At 39.6% G+C, this 23,967-nt stretch overlaps 1 long non-coding RNA gene across 2 annotated transcripts in view; it reads left to right on the forward strand.

The window, feature by feature from the left end:
* The window catches only part of LOC122456159, a 185,421-nt gene that overhangs the window by 62,809 nt on the left and 98,645 nt on the right, over positions 1–23,967 (forward strand). The window contains exon 3 of one of the 2 annotated variants that reach the window (XR_006274851.1): positions 6,557–7,210. The exons of the other annotated variant lie outside the window; for it this stretch is intronic. This is a non-coding gene — a long non-coding RNA (uncharacterized LOC122456159). Of the gene's footprint in view, positions 1–6,556; positions 7,211–23,967 lie in introns of those variants that run through there. 2 annotated transcript variants of the gene reach the window in all.

Below are 23,967 nucleotides of genomic sequence, written 5' to 3' on the forward strand. Positions count from 1 at the left end.
CAGTGGTTCAGTGGAATAAACACACGTGTGTAGTTAAAGGTGGTTTTGTTACCCATTACCTTCCTCTATTTCCTGTGACTAGGCCCATTGACAAATTCAGCTGGAAATCCTACACAATTGCAGGGGGTTGTTCAGCATCAAGAAGGTGGCCTAGTTCACTACTCCTGTTGTTTTGAATTATCTCAGTAGAGTGACACCAATATAAAACTGGAGTTATGCCATGGTGAGGCAGGACACAGGCTTTGTCTACACTTAAAATACTACAGCTATGCTGCTGTAGCACTTCTGTGTAGACACTCACTACAGCAATGACAGGGTTCTCCTGTCGCTGTAGTTAATCTACCTCCAGAGAGATGGAAAAATTCTTCCATCAACCTAGCGCTCTCTACACCATAGTTTAGGCTGGCATAGCTAGGTTTCTCAGGGATCTGGATTTTTCACACCCCTGAGATAAGTAGATATGCCAATGTACATTTTCAGGGTAAACCAGCCCAAAAGGATGTGCAATGGTTGATTAGAATTCTAAACACATATAATCTGGGGTAGACTTTTTCTTATAAATCACTAAATATTATTTTACTGTTTTACAGCCTAGTGTTGAAATCCTTACTAAGAAATCAAAATCAGTCACTTAGGTAAGGATGTGAAGATTGGACCCTAAGGGTTTTAAAACTAGTAACTGTCTTCTAAGAAATGGGTTTGGACTACAATAACAACAGCAGCAGCTCCAGCCCATCTCAACTAACTTCTTCTCTTTCCCCGCAAAAGGACAGTTATTACCATCTAAGTCTGTCACACAGATAGAAATTAAAAGGGTTAGAAGCACTGTTCCCTCTAAGCCATGCCGCACTCCATCAAGTGTTGCTCAGGCGTGCACATCCTCAGCGATGGCGGGAGGGCAGTGCCCAGGAGTGGGGAAGGGCTGGAGAACAGCAGCAGGGGTGGCTGGGGAGAAGAGGGTAAGGGGAGAGCAGCTGGGGCCAGGCAGCTGGGGGGGAACCGGATGGCAGGGAGCCCTGGCTACCCTGGCTTGTGGGGAGGGGCCAGCAGTGGTGCACTTCTCCCTGCAGAGCCAGGCGGGCTCCCATCGCTTCCCCGCCCTGGGACTTGTGGGTCTGCTGCCCAGCACCCTGCCCTTTGATTTTTGCATAACACCCTCCCCATCCTCCTCCCACCGGTGGTGCAGTGTTGCCAGGATGGGGATGATCTTCTCTCCTGGGCTCCTCCCACCCCTCACTGGGAAAGAACTGATGAGAGCAGAGACTTGAAGTTGTGAATGGCTGTGAAGTGGCTGGGAGTTCAGGGTGGCAACAAAGGGACTGGGAGACAAGTGGCTGATTTGCCCAGGCTGTGCTTAGCGCAGCTGCAACCCCAAGTTAGTAGTACCAGCAACTTCTGTGTCTGCTTCAATACACTGGGCAGGTGTGTGATTGGCACACATGAGGGAACCTAAACTGGGAAACCTTAGGGTGACCAGACAGCAAGTGTGAAAAATCAGGATGGGGATGGGGGTTAATAGGAGCCTATATAAGAAAAAGACCCAAAAATTGCGACAATCCCTATAAAATCGGAACATCTGGTTACCCTAGGAAACCTGGGCTTAGGGGTATTGGGGCTGGGGAGAGAGTGGGCAACTTCTCTGTGCACAAAGGCATGGGTCGGATTCTGGCCTACCGATTATACTGTTTGCACTCTGCAGAAGTGGAGGGAGGGCGCTGAAATAGCTAGGGATGATTTTTTAAAGCAAAATTTTAATTTCACTTCAAATCTGGACACTGCATTTCTTTCTTTCTTTCTTTCTTTCTTTCTTTCTTTCTTTCTTTCTTTCTTTCTTTCTTTCTTTCTTTCTTAGAAAGAAAGAATCAACTATTGCTTCTCCAAAAAACCAGCAGTTATTTTCTATGTAGATTTTACTGGCACAAGTCTGTGCTTTTTTAAAATCATGTGATTAGGTTGGGTTTTGTTTTTTTTTTAAAAAAGATGAAGAATTAAAAGAAAAAGAAACTGAATGCCTTTGCTGTAGCAAGTTTCCACTTGAAAACTAATTAAGGGCTACCTGTAGATAATCTTTAAGAGTCTAGATAAACACTTGCACATCCAAAGAAAGTGGTTTCTTATAAATTTCTGCAGGGAAAGCCTGATCTTTGTGGATACAATGTTGTTTGATTTTGAATCTTTAAACTTCATTCAAAACACTTCCTAAATAAAGGAGTTTGGTATTAATCTATTTGGGTCCTTCATTGTATGCTAACTTCTGCTCCTGTTGCAAAAACTACCATGAACTTTGATGTGCTGAATAAGTTGGCAAATGCTGACCATCAATTCAATATGTAGAAATAGCAACCCATTGATATAATGTAACAATTAATACTGCATTTCTATAAGATCCATGTAGTTTCACAATCCACTGTGTTAGAATCAGGTAATCTTCTTCTTTTGAATATAAATATACTATGTATTTTTTAATATGAGGAGTACATTTTAACTGTGCATGTACTGCTGTTATTAACTGGAGAAATTTCCTTTCAAATATAAGCTCTATGTGTGTAATTCAATTTAAAGAAGACATAGGGATTCTAATTTTCAGATTGCATGCATTGCTAGCAGGTCTGGGCTATTAAGCATGTACATAAATATTTGGATTTTGTTTTCAGATTTCACCTTAATAGAATACTGTGTACAAATACTTGTCTGCACAATTATACTCCAGATATTTTATTTGACAGATTGAACATTTGATGTTGCCAGACAGCGGGTAGACTGAATTTTTAAATTTGTTGAACTTGAAGGTGACAATCCAGGTTTAAATATGTTGCTGATTGTAGATTTTTGAAAGTATTTACATCTAGGGCCAAATTCTGCCATGGTTAGTTAAGCAAAACTCCCATGGGCTTTCTGCTCAAGTGAGGAACACAGACTTTGGCACTTGTTTAAATTGCTGCCTTATCATTAATAGAAAAAAAAAAGAGTTAAACTATACTATATAATATGTGAGGGTGATTTATATCTGGGTGTTTTATTTTTGCTGGTGGTGCACATTCACACATTACCTTGATATTGGTGCAACATTAATTCTGCACATGGATGGAAAAAAATAGAGGGAACATTGATTGGTTAGAAGTTAATATGAATATTTGTCTCCCTTTCATTCCTGTCTAGCTTCAACAGGTGTTCATTTAAACAGTTATTTGCCTTTACAGGCAAAAACAGATAAAATAATAAATTTTTTATCCATCAAAACATATACAGAAATGCTGCGAAACATTTTAAAAGAAGCACATACTAATGCAATAAAACTGTGAAAGCCTAGCATTTTTCAAAGTCTAACAATAGAAGAAAGGCTGTGGAGTCCTGTGGATGAGATCTGGCAATCTATGTCAGAGAGATGTTTCTGCTAATGGTTAGCCCTTCACATATTGCTGAATGGATCAGTTTAGTCAGCTAAGAAGTTGGACTGAGCAGATTTGCGCTGCTGGTGAACCTGAAGAACTAGCTGGAGTTTTTGCAACAACAGAAATGTTCTGAAATATGTTTACAGGATTGGGATGCAATTTGACTGGAAATTGACTACAATTTCATCTAGGACACAGAGATTTTATGCAGACGCAGATGTGAACCAGAACCCCGCGACCCAAGCTTTTGCCAGCAATCCTGCCCCTGTGCCAGACTAGAAGTTGTGAAATGGACAGGGAAAGAAAGAGTCCCACCACACTTCATTGGGTTTCTTTAAAATTCCTCTCAGCACCACAAGTCTCCCCTGCAGGCAACTGGAAAGGAACATTGCATTGTTTTTACCAGACAGCCAGTCTGGATCCTTCTTCCAACCCTGCTTTCTCCCGCTTTTGGGGCCTGACACTGTGTGGGGAGAGGGCAGATACCTGGGAAAGAGACTGTAAAGACTTTGCAATCTTCCAATGGAGAAAAGACCATGGTAACTAACCTTTCCTTAGACATCCAACTGTAAGTATTTACAACTGTGTTGTGTTCCCCCAACCAGGACCTTACTCGCCCCCCCCCATTCCTTGTGGCTTAAGTTGCAAGGGCAAGAAACAGAGTGGAGGCTGGAGGGAGGGGGGAAAGTTGGAGGAGTTTGGTAAGGGAATGGGGCGTGACAGTGCTGTGGCTTCAGCACTGCAGTTTAAACACACAGAGACATAGCAATGAATGGCACATTATCCAGGGAGCAAAAGTCAGTGCACACTACTTTAAATGCTCTGGATCTTCAAAGGGGGAATTTAACACCAGAGTAAGAGGGGATATTGGTGAGGAGGGAGTGGGTCCATTGTAACTTTCCAGACTTGAGTTTTGGTTCCTGCTTTGGCTCAGAGTCCTCTTTGGGTTCATTGGCGGGGGCAGAGGAGGCTTTCTCAGCTGGCTTCTCTGAGTAGAGGTGCAGAATCACATACTCCTCATCCTCCAGGTCTTCCTCCTGCTGCTGCTCACCCTGGCCCTCATCAGCATCCTGGCAGACAATGAGGCCAGCTCATGAGCCCCTTCAGGCAGCCCCCATTCGAGCACTTTATAGAAGGGGCATGTCCCAGAGCGACTGCTGGAGTCTTTTGTACTCCAGTACAGGAGCTTCAGGTGCTTGATTCATTCCAACACTGGGCCAAAGTCTGCTGAATGCCCAGATGCTCCTGCCTGTGTGAAATTTCCCAGTACAGGTGAATGTTCCTGCCACTCCAGGAGAAGTGGTGGAGAGTGGTGTATGCCAATCACACACTGATCATCATCTGGGTGTGGTCAGCTGTCCATGTCGCTGCTCTTGGTGCAGGTGTTAGGGGGCTTATTCCTTCACCCTCTCACTTCTCTGGTCCTTCTCGAATGAACAGAGAGCAACAATACCCGAAGTCCAAAGGTGCAAAGAATTCAATGTTTATTAGGGTGAACTTCCCGCAAGCTTAAATCCAAGTTTCTTTTTCCTTATTTTCGAATCCCAACTTACTTCCTGTTTGCCCCTAATTTATATAGTAATATTCTTAGCTATACCTTAACCAGTCATTTTACTGAAATTTAAGTAACCAATCCTAATATATTGTAACATGATTATTTAACCAATTATATCCCACCACCTTAATTAGTTTACACCCAGCAAAATTAATTATACAGCAGACAGAAACAATCACAGAACCAGTCAGAGACTATGCCAATAAACAATAGTAAAGGGGGAACTATAATAACAAAACAATACAGAAGTGAGGATTTTACAACTACATCTATAAAGACATGAGGGTTTCCCACTTGTGTCTATTGATAAGTGAGTTCTTACCAGACAGAAAACTATCAAACTAAATTTCCTTTTACATCTTCTAGGTTCTTCCCTTTCTCTGGAGGTGATAGATCAGATCACCTTTCTAACAGCCCCAGATTGCCTTATTTCAATGTGACTAGTTTGGAATGTGAGGATGTGACCAGTCGCTTCCCAGCTTATGGCTGCCTCTGCTTCTTAGCCAAAGGCCTTAGCGTAAGAACAGGGCCTCAGACTGTCACAGTGAGAGAAGGCCCTTAAACAGATTCTTTCTTTTATACCTCTATAACTAGCTAAATGATAAACACATAGCTAAATTCTTAAAGTATAGGTTTTTACAGACAGGCTTGAATATCTATATCCTAACAGCAGGATCCACGTTCACCTGTATTGATCTAAAGAGTGCAGTGGAAAGCTGTTCTGATGGGGTCACCACAGCTTGTTACTGTTGTTGAAAATGGGGGAACAGGGAACTTCATAGATTGGTCTGACAGAAAAGGGTTCCATGCATTGTGGGAATGGGGTGGAGTTCTATTGAAACTTGAGACCTGGTACATGCCTCTGACTGCTGTCCAGACTACACAATGGCATGGGTTCTGGCCATTGTGTACTACAATGTACTACAGCCCAAAGTATGTTCTTGCCAACACCCCTTATGCCTACTAGTTTACTCACCCTCTTCTCTCCTTCAGACATGTGCTTTGGGGATTTAAGTATTAACAATAGGGAGGTTATGGCCCAAGCCCAACCAAGGACACAAGCTCAGTCACTAGTGTAGATGTACCTGTAAATATCTAACTACATGGTTACAACAGCAAATCAGGTTGTGTTTGTCAAAATGACATCAGTTCTGCCACAATTATATATGCCTACAAAACTGACCTGTATTTATTTGTGTCAGAATAGTAACAGGCATAACAGGGGGAGATTGAGGTCAGCCCTTCCAAATCAAGTCCAAAAAGTGAATCTGATTTCTACATTTGATCTGATAGTTATTAGTTTTTCTTTGTACTTTTTAGTCCTGAATCTGTCAAGTTTAGTGATATTTGTTGGTTAAAAGAGTTGGGTTTGGGCTGTATCTAAAAGAAACAGGATTCAAGCACATTTCACCTAAAAGTCTTCAGAGAGGGAATGATTTGTAGCCATTCATCATGACAATTTACGTGCTGTGTTTGCAAAGCTCTGGGAAGGTTTATATAGAATTCTCTGTGGACCAATATCAGAACCAGGCATCAGTAAACTTCAAGTTGGTAACCTTTGTTTTGTCTGTTGTAAGCAGATCTAAAGTTTCCTTTTCCTGTTTTTCAGGTATTTGTTATTTGATCAAAAACATGCGTTATCTCAGATTCTGTGACAGCAGGACCATTTTAGGACTGAAAATGTTTTGAAATAACTCCTTAATTTCATATGTTGGTTGAAAATATTGGCTAGTATTGGAACATAAGAATACAAGAAAGAAGATGAAATAGCCTTTACTGATGTGTGTAATAACAATTGAGAATATAAATTAAATAAAATTAGGTTTTATTGAGCTGGTGTATTGTAAATTGAATCTAACCAATGGTGCTGGCAATGCCAATCAATATTATCGGTTAACCTTGTATAATACTACTTTAAATACAAAGCAACCTAGATGCTAGTCTTTATTATTAAGCAATGAAAAAGAGCTGAGCCCCATTAAAAGACTTCAGTTGAGACATCCTGGTAAATTTGTAAAATTACCTTTGTTCTGTATAATTTAGAATAGACAGGTTTGACCAAACCTTTTCTCAGTAATGCTCACTATTTGATGCTAGTGTCAGCATTACAATTGTATTAAATGGCTCTTTATCAAAAAAGTCTGGTTTACGATCCTTTGAAAAAATCATAAACAAACTTGTAAATGTTCAAAAAGAGATAATATAGATGCCATGAAAAAACCAACTTGTAAATATGTATTTTGACTACATAATGCATTCTGATTCCGAGAAGATTTGACTGTTAAAGTATTTGAGTATATAGTATAAACCATTACATTTTATCTTCTGTTAGTTGTCTTTACTATAAATGAGTTGAGGAACTTTGAGGGTAAATGCTCATTATCTTTGAATTGTCTGGCACTCATAGAACCCCTAATTCAATGTGAACTCATATAGGACTTCTTACCATTTGACAAACCATACAAAAAATAATGTTTCTCATTCAGACTGGATTTCCCATTCTACCTATGTGCCAAGTACCAAGACATGAAAAATAGTCAGTTCAGAGGGTGCAAGAAGAAAAGAATAATTTGTGAAGAATCATTTAGATGTAATGAGTAGCAAAGTTGCCTCAAGGCAAACTCTGCCTTAGGGAACTCAGATTTTCACAGCAAAACTAACACTACCCAGAAATTGAGTCAGGTGCAAAAAGAGAAGCTGTTTTCCAGAACCTTTCAGAAAACTGATTTCACACACAAAGCAGTTTGCTAACACATAGGCTGGCCTGAACTATGAATGAAAAGAGAGGCAGAGGTGAGGAGGGAAAGTGACCCTGAACATTTTTTTAAAAACAACAGGAATATAAAGTAATTGCTGTCACAATATTGGTGATCAATCAATCCAGATGCATCAACTTGTTTCAAGTATTTAGTCCAGATTTAGGGGTCTTGGAAATCGAGTTGCATTTTTGTTTTTTAATGTAATACCATTTATGATCAGGAGGAGTTCAAATACCCAGTATTTACCATTTATGGGTCTGCTACTGCACAAACCCTTACTCATGTAAATAATCCTAAATCATGAGTTGTTTCAGTTAAATCAATAGCACTATTCAACTGAGTGTACAATACTCATGTAAGTAAAAAACAAACCAACCCACTTCCCGCTTCCTGGGAGTTGGCTTTATTAACAAACAAATTAACAATGTTTTAATTAATAATTAAAGTTTACCTCATATTTTCTCCAGGCTTGAGAGCTGCCTAATTTCCTTTTCCAGGTCTGTTCAGTTTATAGCCTATATCCACTCTCCCCCAAAAAACACTCTCGCCTCTCATCTATCCAGATTAGGTAATGAGCTTCCTGCCTTAGTGAATCAGCAGAACCCACTCAGGCCTTGACCAGCAGGATCAACCCCATGCTAATGGAGTTGGATGTTTTCCAACAGTTACACTTGGCTTTATTTCTCATCTGAAAGGCCGCACCTCTAACAGCAAAGCACCCTCTAATACTTTGCTCTAGTATTGGTTCAATGCTGACTCAGTGAGAAAAAACGTGACCTGCTAGTGGTGCAAAATTCCTACAGAATTTAGGTGTCTTTGGGAGATCTCCCATTCAATTCCAGCTGCAGCTTAATCCCACTTTGCTATTAAATTTGGATAGGACAACAATAGGAGATAATATGGCAATAAACCAGCATAAAACATATTCTGTGCTAATCTATTCCACCATCTTCCTCCTCACCCTCTGATCAGTTTCTGACGTCTTTTCTTGCATGTCCTGCCAGCATCTCATGCTCATTTTTTCCAAACATGAGCTTCTCATCTTTTTTCGTCTTCACTACTGATAGTGCCACTATTTTTCTAAGCTTGCAGTCATGAGGTTATCCTTGAATTCTCTCTCTCCCCTTTTCCTTTTCCCCTCCATCCAAGTGCTGAGTTTTTCCCCTCCCTCTAGCCCTGTGTAAACTTCTTCTCTTTCCCACTCCTATTTATACCAAACACGTCTTCTCCCAGGCCTCTCCCATTTAACGATGTTCCTTGAATCCTTTCACTGGCTTGCTCTCTCTTATATTAAATGTATTCCACTTGTTCTCCTCATAAGGCTCTACTTTATAATCAAACTCCTGCTTATATCTCCTTACTGTTCCCTTTGCTTTCTATTCTGCTCTATGACTTCTATAAAGTTACTGCTATGCTAGAAAAAATCTCCTGCTTCCTGTCCAGCAGTAGCCATCTTTCTCTGTCTTCTTTCTCCTCCTTAAAACCCACTTCTTCAGTCAATTATTTTTATTGCACTGGTTGCCATTAAATGTCAGTATTTGCCAACAGCTACCACACAATGGTAACTGAGATACTACAGGTTTCAGAGTAGCAGCCGTGTTAGTCTGTATTCACAAAAGAAAAGGAGTACTTGTGGCACCTTAGAGACTAACAAATTTATTTGAGCATAAGCTTTCGTGAGCTACAGCTCACTTCATCAGATGAATGCATCCGATGAAGTGAGCTGTAGCTCACGAAAACTTATGCTCAAATAAATGTGTTAGTCTCTAAGGTGCCACAAGTACTCCTTTTTTTGAGATACTACAGCAATTTCTTATTTTGGATGCAGGAAATAACTGTGATTTGTAAAGTGCCATATAATGTATATTAATAAATAATTAACAATATTGCTAGTTATAGCATTATTTTGTAACCCCACATTATGCTGAAATAATTTCCATGTTGTTCTATAGGGACATCATTCCTGGATGACTGAAAGGAATCTCTGTCTAACAGGGTAATAAATTAGTAATAAAATTGAATGTTGGTTTCACTCCTGTGATATTAGCAACTCAGTGAGGGTGGGGAAGGCGTGGTCAGAATTCCCAAAATTATCAACCTTGGGTTTCCTGCAGTGAACCTGCCTATTTGAAATGAATAGAATCCGAGTTACTTATGGAACATGTCTGGCTTATTATTCACATTAAAATAAATGCAGAAATGTATCTCTCAAACACACAAAATGTAACCTACTCACAATTGTATAAAGAATGGGAAAGAGACAAAGAGGATTGATTAAGGACTTGAAGGAGTAGCCAGGGAGAAAAGGCAAATGAAGAGAGATTGATGAACAAAGAAAACAATCCTGGAAACGTTTTTTAAAACTTACAATTTCTTCAATTTTTGATGCCCTCTCCTCTTCTTTCTTCCAATTAATTGTTTTGTTTTTATTGTTGCTACTAAATTAAATCAAGTGTGTCTGGCAACTGTGGACTTTGCCAGATACCAGCATTCTTTCCTTCAGCAAACGTGATACATGACCTTAATTAAGCAATTGGTTAAGATATTGTTCCTTGACCTTTCAAGTTGTGAATATCTGAGGGGGCAGAACTGTAATTAAAGTGAACTGTGTAACTGTTGCAGAGTCGGGGAAAGTGAGAATATGTGTCTATTACATAATTACAGGTTTCAGAGTAGCAGCCGTGTTAGTCTGTATTCACAAAAAGAAAAGGAGTACTTGTGGCACCTTAGAGACTAACAAATTTATGAGAGCATAAGCTTTCGTGAGCTACAGGCATCCGATGAAGTGAGCTGTAGCTCACGAAAGCTTATGCTCTAATAAATTTGTTAGTCTCTAAGGTGCCACAAGTACTCCTTTTCTTATTACATAATTACATCATTTACTGATTGCATCGCTATATTTATGGGCTATGCTTATTTTCATCATTCTGTATGGATGAAAATTATGCGTATTGTGTTACAGACTGATTTATTAAGCCTAAGTCAGTTAAAATACTGAGTTTTGCTTTTCTGTGTTTTGATTCTTTGCTGCTGTCTTTCTCATTTTATTCATGTAGCAGTTTATTAAGATACAATTTCTAAAAATCCCTAGACACATTTTAAAAACCACCTGATTTTATAGATCTATACTACCATGCTGAAAGTATGAATATTTTACATTTAAAATTATCATTATTAATTCCATTTTGAGGACCCAATATTGGACTGGTACCTCATAAATGAGACCCATTTTCTGGCTAAAGAGCTTGCAATGTAAAATGTCAAGCTGAAACAGGTTAGAATGACTAATAATGGGGGAAGGCTGGGTTTACAAATATAAGCACACATGACTAGACTACATCATGTGTGAATCTTAAAGTTATCAAGACATCTAAACCTTTGTTCCAATTACATTTTACAGTGATTTATTTTTGGTATTTTTTTAGAGGGGAATAAAGCTGGGGTGACCAGAAGCATGGGAAGTGACATGGGGAGGCAGGAAGAGGAAGAAAGGCATGAGGAAGATGAGGATTGAGTAGAGGGAGAAGTTTACTTTAGGATCAGAGGATGAACAGAAGTCATAGTGGAACAGGGCAAAGGAAGGGGGTCATACAGAATCATTGGCTTTGTGACTGGAGTTCTGGGATGTTGGTGTTCTGCTGGAATTGAGAGAATGTAAGTTCTGATGTGACCAGGATGGGGAGAGGCTGTGAAGGGGCTGCTGTTGCTGCAGCTGCTGCTGGGGGAAACTGGAGCTTTGGAACTCCACCACAAAGTCCCTGTAGAGGAGATGCCTGGGGATGGTGGTGGGAGCTGCTGCTGCTTTTGTCATTACAGGTGCTGTGAACACTTTTAAAAAAACCTCTTTGTTCTCCAGTTTCTTTGAGATAATTCCTTCAGGCACCATTGTGGTAAGAACCAAGTTGTGAGGACAATATGCACATTACTGGAGTGATCCATTGGCAATGCTTACCCTCATAATAAACACAGGTTGATAGTTTCTTTTAAAGGTGACAGTAGTTGCCTTGTTGCCTCATTCCTGTCAGCGATCACTTTTCCTTCTTACCTGTACAAAAGACCAAATGATGGAAGCCTCTTTTCCTGGATTCTTTATTTCCCCTGTTTTGAAGCTGCTCCTGCTTTCCCACTTGCCTCCCCTTTTTTCCACTTTACTATTTGCTATTGAACACCCTTGAGTAGGAAAGATTTAGTTTTTGTTTGGGTTTGGTCTTTCGAGCACAAGATGCAATGTGAATAAGCATGAACTCGTCTAAGAATTAAATTTTCCAAACAACTGTGGGACCCTTTGTAGGCATTAAAGACGCAAGCCCTGGGTTGCCCAAAGAGATGTTTGGGGGCGGGTCACCTTTCATCTTTGTTTTTGTTTTACATGGAGGGAGCTTTTGAATGCAAAGGAAAGACCCAGAGACACAATTGTCATTCATTTGCAGGGGTGGGAGGGTAGTTTGAGGAATTTTTCGGGAGTCAAACTGCCTTTCTTCTGATTTTGTAGTTATATTTGGTTCTGTATATCTCTCTATTGGAATAATATATTCAGGTATAAAATGCTTCTTGCTGTCGCAGATATGTTGGTTGTATGTGCAGGATTGATTTTTGTTTTCATCATGGGTTGGTATCTTTTAAACACTTTGGAATGATCAGATTTCAAATTTGTCTCCCTCACATTTACCTGTGATGTGTGTCTTTGTGACATCAGGTTGGATTCCTGCAGTGCACTTAATTGTGGACAGCCAAAAAGACTCATTTATCAGTTGCACCTAATGTTGATTGCAGCAGTGTGAGTGTTTTTGGGTATAGACAGAGGAGATTCTACCTCTCTTCTGCTTTGATGTGTGAACTGACTATTTATTGAATAAATTGAGTTTAGACTCTTGGGTTTAGCATTGTGTCTTCCAAGTATTTTAAAGAACTGTTTCCTTGCTTCTACTGTAATGCTAAGGCAACAGGACCAGCTCTCACTGCTGTAGAATTCAATAAAGGAGTTTGGTAGGTGAATTTGCAAAGTCCTGGGTCTACTGGCTCTGTTCCTCCCTTAGCCCTAGCCACTATCTCTCTTCTAACTGGTGGCAATCCTCTGGAGACAGCTGCAGACACTGCATGAGTATTCTGTATCTTACCAATTTCTTACCATATGGGAACCATACCAGATCTGCTCCATTTAAAGCATCTTGCAGACTAATTTTGTGACATGTCTTTCCTTCTGATCTCCCCAAAAAACTCCAAACCAAAACAAAAAACCCAAACTACAGGATTACCACTTTATAATAGGCTTTCCCTCACCCAGTATTTTCAGGGGGTTTTGTCATGGCATGTTGACATTTTAAGATTTTTATCAGCTTGAATTTACTTGTGTAGTATGTTAAAAAGCTTGTTAAATTGATGAATTAATATTTTTAAATATTCTTTTTGGTACAAATAATGTGTCTGATGAAAAGGTGAAATAAAATAAATACAGTAATAAATGTGTAACTAATTGTGGTCATTATTAACAATATTATATATTTGAACACACCTTCTTAGTTTGTGGTGATTGTACTGAGTTTGTTTGAAAACCTTTTGGCAGTTCCATTCCAAACCACCTTGCTCAGTTTACCAACAAATATAACTCCTTTCAAATTGGTGTAAAGTGAAAATTTTCACAAGTTGTGTTGCCAAAGCATCTGTGAAGTTTAGGCCAAAGGACAACTGTTAGTGAAATTCCTTGACAATGTCCATTTTGTTTTTGATCCACAAAAGTCTCCCCATCCCCCCAAAAATCATTTTCATATAGTCTTTTTTGTGAAGCAAAACCCAAGTTTCATCTATGCACATTAACAGTAAATATCACAAAAGTTAATGGCAGTTGGCTGTTGAAGTTCTGGCCTGACCTGCATCCAGTGTAATGGACTGAAGCAAATTTATTAGTAGTATACTACACACTCTACTGGATTCGGTGGAATTATCCGCTTAGGCCAATAGTGAGTTTAGCCCATTGACTACAATGGAGTTTCACTGTGTGGAAATTAGGATTAATTTGGCTCATTAAATCAAAAAGTTTGTAAAGATTTGTTCCCAGGAATTCATGGGCCAAATTCAGACCACACTTACTCTGTGTGCCAAATTCAACTCTGTTGTAAAAGTTACACATTCAGTGTAAGCAGGGTCTGCATGAGCTCTTCCCTGACATCTAGTGATGAGCTGGGGAAGAAGACTTCACAAATTGATTTTGTTTGCATAGACATGCACATTCTGCCTAGATGCTCAGCACGATGGAGCTGTTTTGCTCAGACGATCACTTTTGGCTGGTGTTGGATCCCCAATCACTTTGTTATTGGGGGGCAGTGGTAAGAAAGTGTTGTTATCTTTGTTGTGTGAATCAAGGGAAGCAAAACTGTGCTTGGCACACCTTGATTGATGGACTCACCCTCAGCTAAACTTCACTTGCTAAGCAGGGGACAGGTGTGCCAAAGAGAGAGGGTGGGGATAGGTGCTTGTATTTGGTGCTGTGGGCTCTGGTTATGGGTTATAGATACTGTTTGACCCTTCTTCTCTTCACTGTGTAATAACAGAGCTGATCAAGGCTAGTTGAGAGTCTTTTGTTGTACACCAATAGAGCTGAAATCGCTGATAACCGAGTCTAAGCGTTAGATCTGCTTTGGGATGAAAGAGACTGCCAAGTCTGCAGTAGCAGTGAGGCTACCTCACTAACAGCTGAAATCACTGAGAACTGTATTAAGTGGTGGGACCTCCAGACATTCCAGAGGGTGCAGAGTAGCCAGCAGAGTGGCAGGAGCAGTGAGAAGCCAGCAGAGAGTGCTGATGCCAGAACATGTGCCTGGACAGCAGAGAAAGCAGGGTGCCTTTCCTCACCCCCAGGGCATGAGGTGAACTCACGCAGATGTACCTCTGAACTCTAGGTCTTCGCTGACCAAGGACAACAACTGTGAGGGGGGTGTGGTGGAGGGAAAACGGAGGGGCATTTAAAGGAACTTTTGGTTGCTGGACTTAAGAACTGAGACAAAAGATACTGCCCAATGTATTCTGTGGTGGGTGTTTTGCTCATGGTCTTATGCTTATGAATCCTGTTTGTGGTGTTTTCCCAAGTTTAATGCTGAGTTACTTTCCTCCTTTTTATTAAAAGTTTTTTTTTATATTCAGACTCCATGTTTGTGAGAGGGGAAATATTGTGCACGCAGGGGGTAGCGTGTAATTTTCCCAGGTTACTGGGTCAGGGCTCACACTGGTTCTCTGTCCTATTGTTGAAAAGGAACCCCTAGGTATTGAACTGGGCCTTTGTTGCTGTGGACTCCACCTGGAAGAAGGGTTACATAAATATGAGATGGTCAGGAAATGAATGTAATTTACAAATTGTAACATGAAGTGTAACTTTACAAGGGGGTAAGGGTTGGGAGGGAAAGCAACTAACAGAAGGTGTAAGATGAAGTGAGTGTGTGGGAAGTAGCTTGCATTATGTTTTGCCCTTTCCTGTACACCCTCTCCCCATTTCATAATTAAATGTGCAAATTACACTCCATCTACACTGTCATATAATGCTAAGCAGGTATTAGGTGTGTGATACTTTACCACTTCCATAATTTTTTTTTAACAGTTTACTCTTGGTATAAAATCTATTTACATTACAAGTGAATTTGGATCTCAGGGTTCTGTGAGAGTTACACTGACTTATTCCAGACTGATTTGGACCCTAAGAAGCAACTTCAGAAGTTCCATAAATGGATTAGCAAATTATACAATCCTGCTGGACACAATAACTGGTGTGAGTGTAAGCTGGTGTAATTTAGAGTACATGTTGAAAGAGTAGAAGTGCAGGATAGCAGCAGGAAAAATAATGAGTAAAAAATGTATAAGATAAGGAAGGTTTTATAAGATAAGGTTTTATGTAACTTCCTTCTCTTGTTTGCTTGTAAAATGGTATGTATTTAATATAAGTCCAACCTTGCTCTACCTAGAAACAGTTCATCTCAGTTCAAATAAACTCATACAGTTTTCTATGAGACTGATATTGGGGAGACTCTATGGCTGAAATAGATCAGAGAGAGACCTTGTGCTAAATTTAGTTGAGCTAAGGTTAAATGGTATGGATCAAACATTATGGCTTGAGGGAGTAATTCTGAAAAGCTTTCATATAATTAGTATTTTATAAACTCAGTAGGTAGGAAGAAACATTAGTCCCATGAAAATGAAGATATCAGAAGTAATGTTAGTCTGGCAAATGTTGTGCAGATCTTTGATTTGCCTTTGGATGACTTTGCCCACCACTGGAAGAGTTCTCTGGGGCCAAGAGATGGGTATTACAAGATCCTTCCTTATTCATTCTGGAGATGTTTTGAATAAATACTTGCAAATATTACATATCAATAAATCACCATTTATGGATAGCACTATATAACTAATCAAAAATAACAGTAGACATTTTTAAGACTATGTTGAGGCTCTAGTTGGAGGAAACTTGAGGTTCAACAATCAAAGAACAATTTGTCAAGACATAGAATTTCACGATTGGAAGGGACCTCAGGAGATCCTCTAGTCCAACCCCCTGCTCAAAGCAGGACCAATCCCCAATTTTTGCCCCAGATCCCTAAATGGCCCCCTCAAGGATTGAACTCACAATCCTGGGTTTAGCAGGCCAATGATCAAACCACTAAGCTATCCCTCCCCTCACAAAAAGTAACAGTTTCTGTATGGTATTTCTGAAAAGCTGTGCTATTAATGGAATGTAGAATAAGACTATCTAATTAACACTGAATCAGCAGGTGTAGGTGTAGTGCAATTATGCATTTACACTTGAGCTAAAACTTTTAGAGTTACTATGTAATGGCTGCCTATATAGAATGAGAGGTGGTGATTTTGATGGAACAGTTTTCCAGCAGAAAATGCTGTTTTAAAATAAAATCTAAACATTAGCAGGAACATGTCGATTTAGACAATTTTGGTGGGAAAATGTCAAAATTATTTTTGAAATTGAAATGGGGTATTTAGTTTTGACTTTCTTGTTTTGTTTCCTTCTGACTTTATCATTTATTTCAACTTTAACTTTAATATATTATGTAATTTGTTATAAAACTGCCATATGTATTATTTTATATTCTGACTATCAAAATGAAGCATTTTGATAAGGTCATTTAGATGTTTCTAAATCAAAATATTTCAGAACTTCCATTCTACAAAATATTTGGAGACTCCAACTTTTCATACCAATTCAGGATGATTTTTTTCAAAGTGGAATTTGGAATTTCCCGTGGGACAGAAATGTTTTCTGGTCAGCTCTACATAGAACAAATTGCCTTGTAGTATTAACTCACAAATTGAATGGCTACTGTAATCTTTAAATTAGCTCAAACTGGATTTCATAATCCAAAAGTTCCTCAAGCTTTATATCTACTGTAGTTTCTTTGAATTATACCTTACATTCAGCATAATCATCATCTGTTATCACAGAATCATACATCCTAAAAATGGAAAGCCCTCCTTTAATAATCTAATCCCTCTCCCTGCTAATACAGGTTTAGTGTTGCACGTTTTCTAGCATTTTGTCTAGTCAAGTTTTAGTTGTCAAGTAATAGGACTTTCACCATTTTTTTGGGGTGTGGGGACTATTCCTTAACCTAATAAATGGTCATGAAGTGTTTCCTGATATTCATTATAAATTTTCCATTCTTAATTTCTTCCCATTATTCCTTATGCCATACCACCTTTATACTGTCCTAAATAATTTCTGAACCTCCTTAGTCAAACATATTTGTGCTGTTATCATGTCCTCTACTTATATGCATTCCAGCTACTTTTATGAAGGTAAGTGTTCCACTATGTTCTCTAATCTCCCAACGCTGTGAAGGATTTTTCTGTAGGCAGGAGAGATGGATTGCGTGGAAACACTTGACTTCCCTGTGTGCTCATAGTTGTTTCAGAAGTACTGAAAAGTAAGTGGGGGACTTCATCTGGTTGGAACCAAAAGGGAAGATACTAGGTCAAATTCTGCTGGGTGAAACTCCCAAGCAAATTAACCAATGTCAGAAGAGTTATTGCAGAGAAGTATTTCCATGCAACTGTCCTGTTTGGTTCCATATACATTCAAATTCCCTCAAGTCAAACAGAAAGGGTCCACACCCTTCCGAAGTTGATATTATACTCATCGAAAAACGCAATGTTGTCATTCAATAATGAGTTACTGTTTTTTCATTGTGAATCTTCTGGGGAGTTCAATAAAGAAGAAAGTGACAGTCTAGAGAGTATAATAATGAAAGGCCTCCAAAATATTCCCAATGGAAAACTAAAACTTCTATTGGCAGATATCAGTATCTCTCTCATTTGTTTCAGAGTAGCAGCCGTGTTAGTCTGTATTTGCAAAAAGAAAAGGAGTACTTGTGGCACCTTGAGACGAACAAATTTATTTGAGCATAAGTTTTCGTGAGCTACAGCTCACTTCATCGGATGCATTCCAATGAAGTGAGCTGTAGCTCACGAAAGCTTATGCTCAAATAAATTTGTTCATCTCTAAGGTGCCACAAGTACTCCTTTTCTTCTCTCATTTGTGTAACTCTCAATCGTATGTGCTATGTCATATAAACTGTCTTGGAGATATGGATCAAAATAATTTAAAGCAAATCATCATAGGATGTTGGCAGTTGTAATTATGCAGCACACTTATCATAGATATAGATATCATCCATATAATCAAGTGTCTTTTAAAATAAGGAATGATAGCCAATATGGATCAAATGAATGAGGAATACCGCATGCTCATTTATTAAATTAAAAGATACCTGAGCCAGAACAAATCACACTGTATCTGAACAGCTAATTTAAATGAACCTTCCGGCTGTGGAATTTGTTTCTACATGTCAAAGAAGTGATCATCTAATTAAGGAGGAAATGATGTACCAATGGTTTCTCAGTGGTAGTGTCAGAAAAGATACAGAAGAGCATTCCTCCCTGAGATAACAAAGAACAGGTAAGGTACCGTACAGTATGGGGTGGACAAGAACATTCCCTCCATTCTTACGCACAGAGGCAAGGAAACTGCAGAAAACTGAGAAATGCAGCCCCAATTTTGTCAATGGGGAGTGGGGCTGTTGCCAATTTCACTGATGTCTCTCCTCATGGAGCTGTGCGGTTTTTTTGGGATGGGGGTTGGGAGGGGTAGAGATCTATGGAGAAGGTGCAGAGATTGGAGTGAGTTGATCTCTGAGGGATCATTTACCTCACTGGTTTTCTCGGAAAAATTAATGCTGACTCTGTTGTCATTAATTTTATGGACTCCACTCTGTGCACTACAACCCTTTATCATCAAAAGGATTTGGCCCAGATATTGGTGGGTAACTACAGAGGGTAGAGGAAATATTTTCTTATTTCTGAGCTTAAAGATGAGCCTGAATAAAACCCCCAAATTCACACACTCCCGAACATTGAAGTCAGATCCCGATTTAAAAAAATGCAGTTCGGGTCCATTTCTACAGAGAAGATTTTGTCTTCTCAGAATCTCTCTGTGTAAACCCTAATCCTAAACTGTAAACAAATATTACAAGAACACTCTTTTCCATAAAGTAACAATGCATTTGATAGTTTTTTAAAAATTGTTTCTAGAAATAAATTATTTTATTTAAAAATTAAAGCATTCTCTAACCCAGTAAGAATTTATTCTGCTTAAGACCACCATGTTTATGATAAGTATTTGTTTTAAATCTGATATTTCAAATTCAGTGCAAACCCAGGTGGCACTAACAAGCACACTGTTTCCATTTCTAAAACCTACAGTAGTAATTGCTACTAACTCCAGAGAGATTTCCTACTGATCATGTGGTGCCTATCTTTTAAGTGGACTTAGTTTTCTTTGTGTAGTGCTCAGGAGAAGTTTAAGGACTTTCTGTAGTGGTAGTTTCTTGTTGTCAATTTTGGGAGGGGTCTATTCCATTATTAGGCAGGCAGCCCACATGTCCTAGACGTGAGGGGGGAAGAATAGCTCAGTGATTTGAGCTTTGGCCTGCTAAACACAGGGTTGTGAGTTCAATCCCTGAGGAGGCCCCTTTAGGGATCTGGGCAAAAATTGGGGATTGGTCCTGCTTTGACCAAGGGGTTGGACTAGATGACCTCCTGAGGTCTCTTCCAACCCTGCTATTCTATGATTAACCTAAACATTAAAATCTTCTTTTTCAATCCTCATCCTGTACAAGACTCCCAAGAATACACTTAGTTAATAGACTTTTGGGAAAGTGTTCAAAGATTTTATTCGTTTCATATTAGATAACCAATATATGGAAATTTGTCTACGCTAGGGAGATTTTTGCTATAATTGCTCCACTGTTGATGTTACCTATTGTGACAAAGCTCTGTCCTTGTCTCTGTGAGACCCACATTTCCTGGTGTATTTCACTGCTTCAGAGTCTCACTGTGACCCTCCCTGTAAACCTTCTCTCTCTAGAGGCAATGGTCACAACTTACTGAGCCATTTTCATCATAAGCCATCAAGGGAGGTGAGGAGAAACAACCCTCCCTCACACAGTCTTTGTTGTCTCCCCATCTCAATGATTAATTGGGGAGGGGATGAGGCAGGCCCACCCTCTACTCCGGGCTCTAGCCCAGGGACCCTAACAGTAGTACCTATGGTAGCTGACTTTTTGGAAATAGGACATGTACAATTCCCTGGGCCACTTCCCCACAGCAGCCCTCACTCAATATCTCCTTCACTATTACCTCAGGGCCTCCTTCCTTGCACCTGATATGGATTTGTACTACTTAGTTCCTCCAACAGCATGGCTTCCTCCTACAACTCCTGACACGCACACCTCACTGACTAAGAGGGAGGCTTTTAACTAGTTCCAGCCAGCCCTTGACTGGCTTTAGGTGTCCCAATCAACCTAGCTATCTCCATAGCTTTCTAGAAGGATCTTACTTGGCCCAGTGTCTTGATTAATCTGGAGCAACTGCTGTTTGGTTACCATGGTACCAGGGATTTGTTTAGCCTGGGGCTAATATACCTGTTCCTCACTACTTTACTATAGCCATCTGGCCTTGCCTCGTCACACTATTTACTATTATTTATGATTTATTAATAATTTGTAATACCGTAAAACCTCGGAGTACCAGTCATGAAGCCTGTTGTTCTAGGTGCTGTACAAAAACTGAACAAAAAGACTCTCTCTGCCCCAAAGAGCTTACAATCTATTTCAGCTGCATTGGCAGTAATAATACCAGGTTTCTGACTGCTGCTCAAAGTGCCATGGCTGGATTTTTTAAGAGTTCAGCTATTATGATAGAGCCAGCTTGTTAAGACCTCAGCTTCTAGATAGGCTCCAAAATAAGTGGCCAGATTATTAAAGGAGCTCAGCACAATGGAAAAATCTGGCCATAAGTGTTACAACGATAACTGGTGGTTATCATCAAAATAATCCTTATTTTGGTGTCTAAATAAGAGCTGAGGACTTGAAAAATCTGGCCACAATTGTGGGTGCTGAGCACTTGAAAATGTGACTGAACTTTGTTGAAAATCTGGTCCCATATCATCTAATCCTGCTCAGAATGGGTCTAGCTGACACAATGCCCCAAATCCTAGGTTGCCAAGGGAAAGTATTGATCAAGCTTTTTGCAAAGTGAGCTGCTTCCTAGTAATGTGCAGGGTGGGCAGTAAAGTTTTCCCACAGTGCATCACAGTCCTACAGCTATAAGGGCCACATTTCAGGAGGGATGATACCTACTATGGATATGGTTACTCTGCCTCGGGATTGCGCACTGCAGTGTGGATGCCAGAGCCCTAGGTTCAACCATGGGTTAGGAAAGCGTTAACATAGGGTTAAAATACAATATAGATGCTCAAGCCCAGGGGTCCCTAACATGGGTCAGCTGACTCAAGTCCCACTAATCCTGGGTTTACATTGCAATGTAGACATACCCTTAGATGCCAAGTGAGTTTAGGCACCTCCAGGGTTTGATGGCATCCAAGTAGGAGTTTGTGGATCACAGAGGTGCGTAAAACTGAGAGTTAGATGTTTAAGTCTGAGGTTAGATGTGTAAGTAGTTTTGTGGATCTAGGTGCAATAATCTAGTTAGTTCACTCTGTTGTTACTGCTTTTTTACTATATTTAAATAAAGTAGTCCTGTGGGTTCTAAGTGCAGCACATGATCTATAAAATGATCTGGGCCTCCCAACTCTTCTACGCTACACTACGAGTCTTACCTGAAATGGGATTCCGTGCAGCGTGAGTACCAAATCATTGAAGACTTTTTATTTAAAGGGAGTCACTGGAAGAAAGATCCTTTCCTAGAGAGTGCACAGAAATTGACTTTCAGCAACTAATGTGTGAACTCTCAGGATTTCTTGGATTGTTTAATCTCTGTCACATTCTAGTTAATTTAATATATCAAGGGCATAAAGAGAAGAGAAGCAGCTGAAGATGTTATTAATGCCTAGAAACCTATGAACCCAATTCTCAACAGAGTTTGTTTTTCATGTTCATTTAGGACTTAGAGATAATTTAAGGTAACCTTTGAGTTTTTTAATCACATAATACCTTGCATTTTCAGTACAATTTGGAAAGACTTAGAGACTTATTAAATATTCTTATTCTAGAGGGAACCTTTATTAAAACCTGTCTTGTTCTTTTTGAAAAAAATAAAGTAAATGGGATGGAATAAAGAATCTTTGAGACGTGGATTACATAGAAATTTATACTGATATAAAGTTACTCAGTATAAGCACATTGTTATAATTCCTTTTACTGCCTTGGCTTTTTTCACCTGAGTCCCCTCTTTCTCCTTTCTTACTCTATGCTAGTGTAAATGAGATACCCTTGTTCACAGCAACCTCCTGGCCCCTGCTATCATTTCTATGGAAGAATGTCACTTAACATATCTTTCTACTTTCCTCTCTGTCTTTTGGCACTTTAGAGAATTACCCAATGGTTCTCCCTGTTGTGCAGAAATCCTGAAGTGGACCGTTTGTGCTGCAGACAAAATTATTCTTGATAAAACCAGCAGTCTTCAAATTGAGCACAATAGGATCAGCAAAACATCATTTTCCAAAAAGGTTAGCTGCAAAAATAAAAAAAATGTTGCTGATATATTTAACAACAAAAAAGAAAAATTCTGGCTGATTGGATGAATTCTGGAAATAAGATAGTTCTGCTTCCTAAATAATCTATGTGACCAATATTTTGCCTGATTTCTTCTACAGTGTGAAGATATGTTTACCAGTTCTTCATCCTCAGTCCCAATTTTGGCTTTCTTAGCTTTTTTCAACACTTCTATATCTACAAAGGCAAATCAAATATGCCTTCTAAAGGACCCTTGATATTCTTGGGAGGTGAGCACCAAGAACTAAAAGAGCATCCATGAAAAAGCATCTTTTACATTAGAGTTTGCTTTAGGGAATCTTTTATCAAAGATTCTTTGTATTTGTTTTTAGCATGTGATATTAAAACAGAGTCATATTTTGACCAGATATACAGTATAACCCTTGATATATATTTTTAAAAAAAGACATTAAAAGAATGTTAAGGTTACAAAGTCAAGCACTCAAAAATTAGGAAATATCAGAATTAAGGTAGCCTATGCAACCATAACCTGTCTCCTTTGTGTACATGCGCTATGACACAATCACATTCAGCCAGTGGGTTTCACAGCTATTTGCTGTCAACAGAGGAATATAGAGACTCAGTACTCCTAAATTAACTTCCAGATTTTGGTTATAGAACCTTCTGCCTAGGGTGACCATATTTCCCAAAGGGAAAATGGGACACTCTCTGGGTCTAGCCCGATCCCTCCCCTCCCCCATCTTCAACATGGGGCTGGCCTGAGCCACTCGCCCAAGCCCTTGCTGTCCCCAACATAAGGCTGGGGCTGGTGTTACTGCTTGCCTGAGCCCTGTCTCCTCCCATATGCAGATGGGGTTGGCATTGATGCTCACCCTCCTGCATATTCCTCCACACTTTTTTGACAAATGCCCATTTTTGCCAAAAAAGTTGGGACAGCCGGGACAGGGCTTTAAAAAGGGACTGTCCCGACCAAAATGGGATGTGTGGTTTTGATGGGTTGGACCTCCCTTCTGGGATGCCACCTGATGTGCTGGGGTCCCACTCAGCCCTCCAGCCCTGCCAGCCTGGGTTTCCCTTGCACTGGGTTGCTGTTCCAGGTTCCCAAGTCTCAATCTGGACTCACCCCGCCTTTCCCCCCAGATTAGTTTATTTTCTCTTCAGGTACTTTCAGCAGTCTTTCTTCTTGGGTAGGCAATGGATGAGAGTCCTGTTTGCCTTATTCCCCAGCCTTAAAT

This window comes from Dermochelys coriacea, chromosome 1, assembly GCF_009764565.3.
Source record: "Dermochelys coriacea isolate rDerCor1 chromosome 1, rDerCor1.pri.v4, whole genome shotgun sequence".
NCBI lineage: Eukaryota > Metazoa > Chordata > Testudines > Dermochelyidae > Dermochelys > Dermochelys coriacea.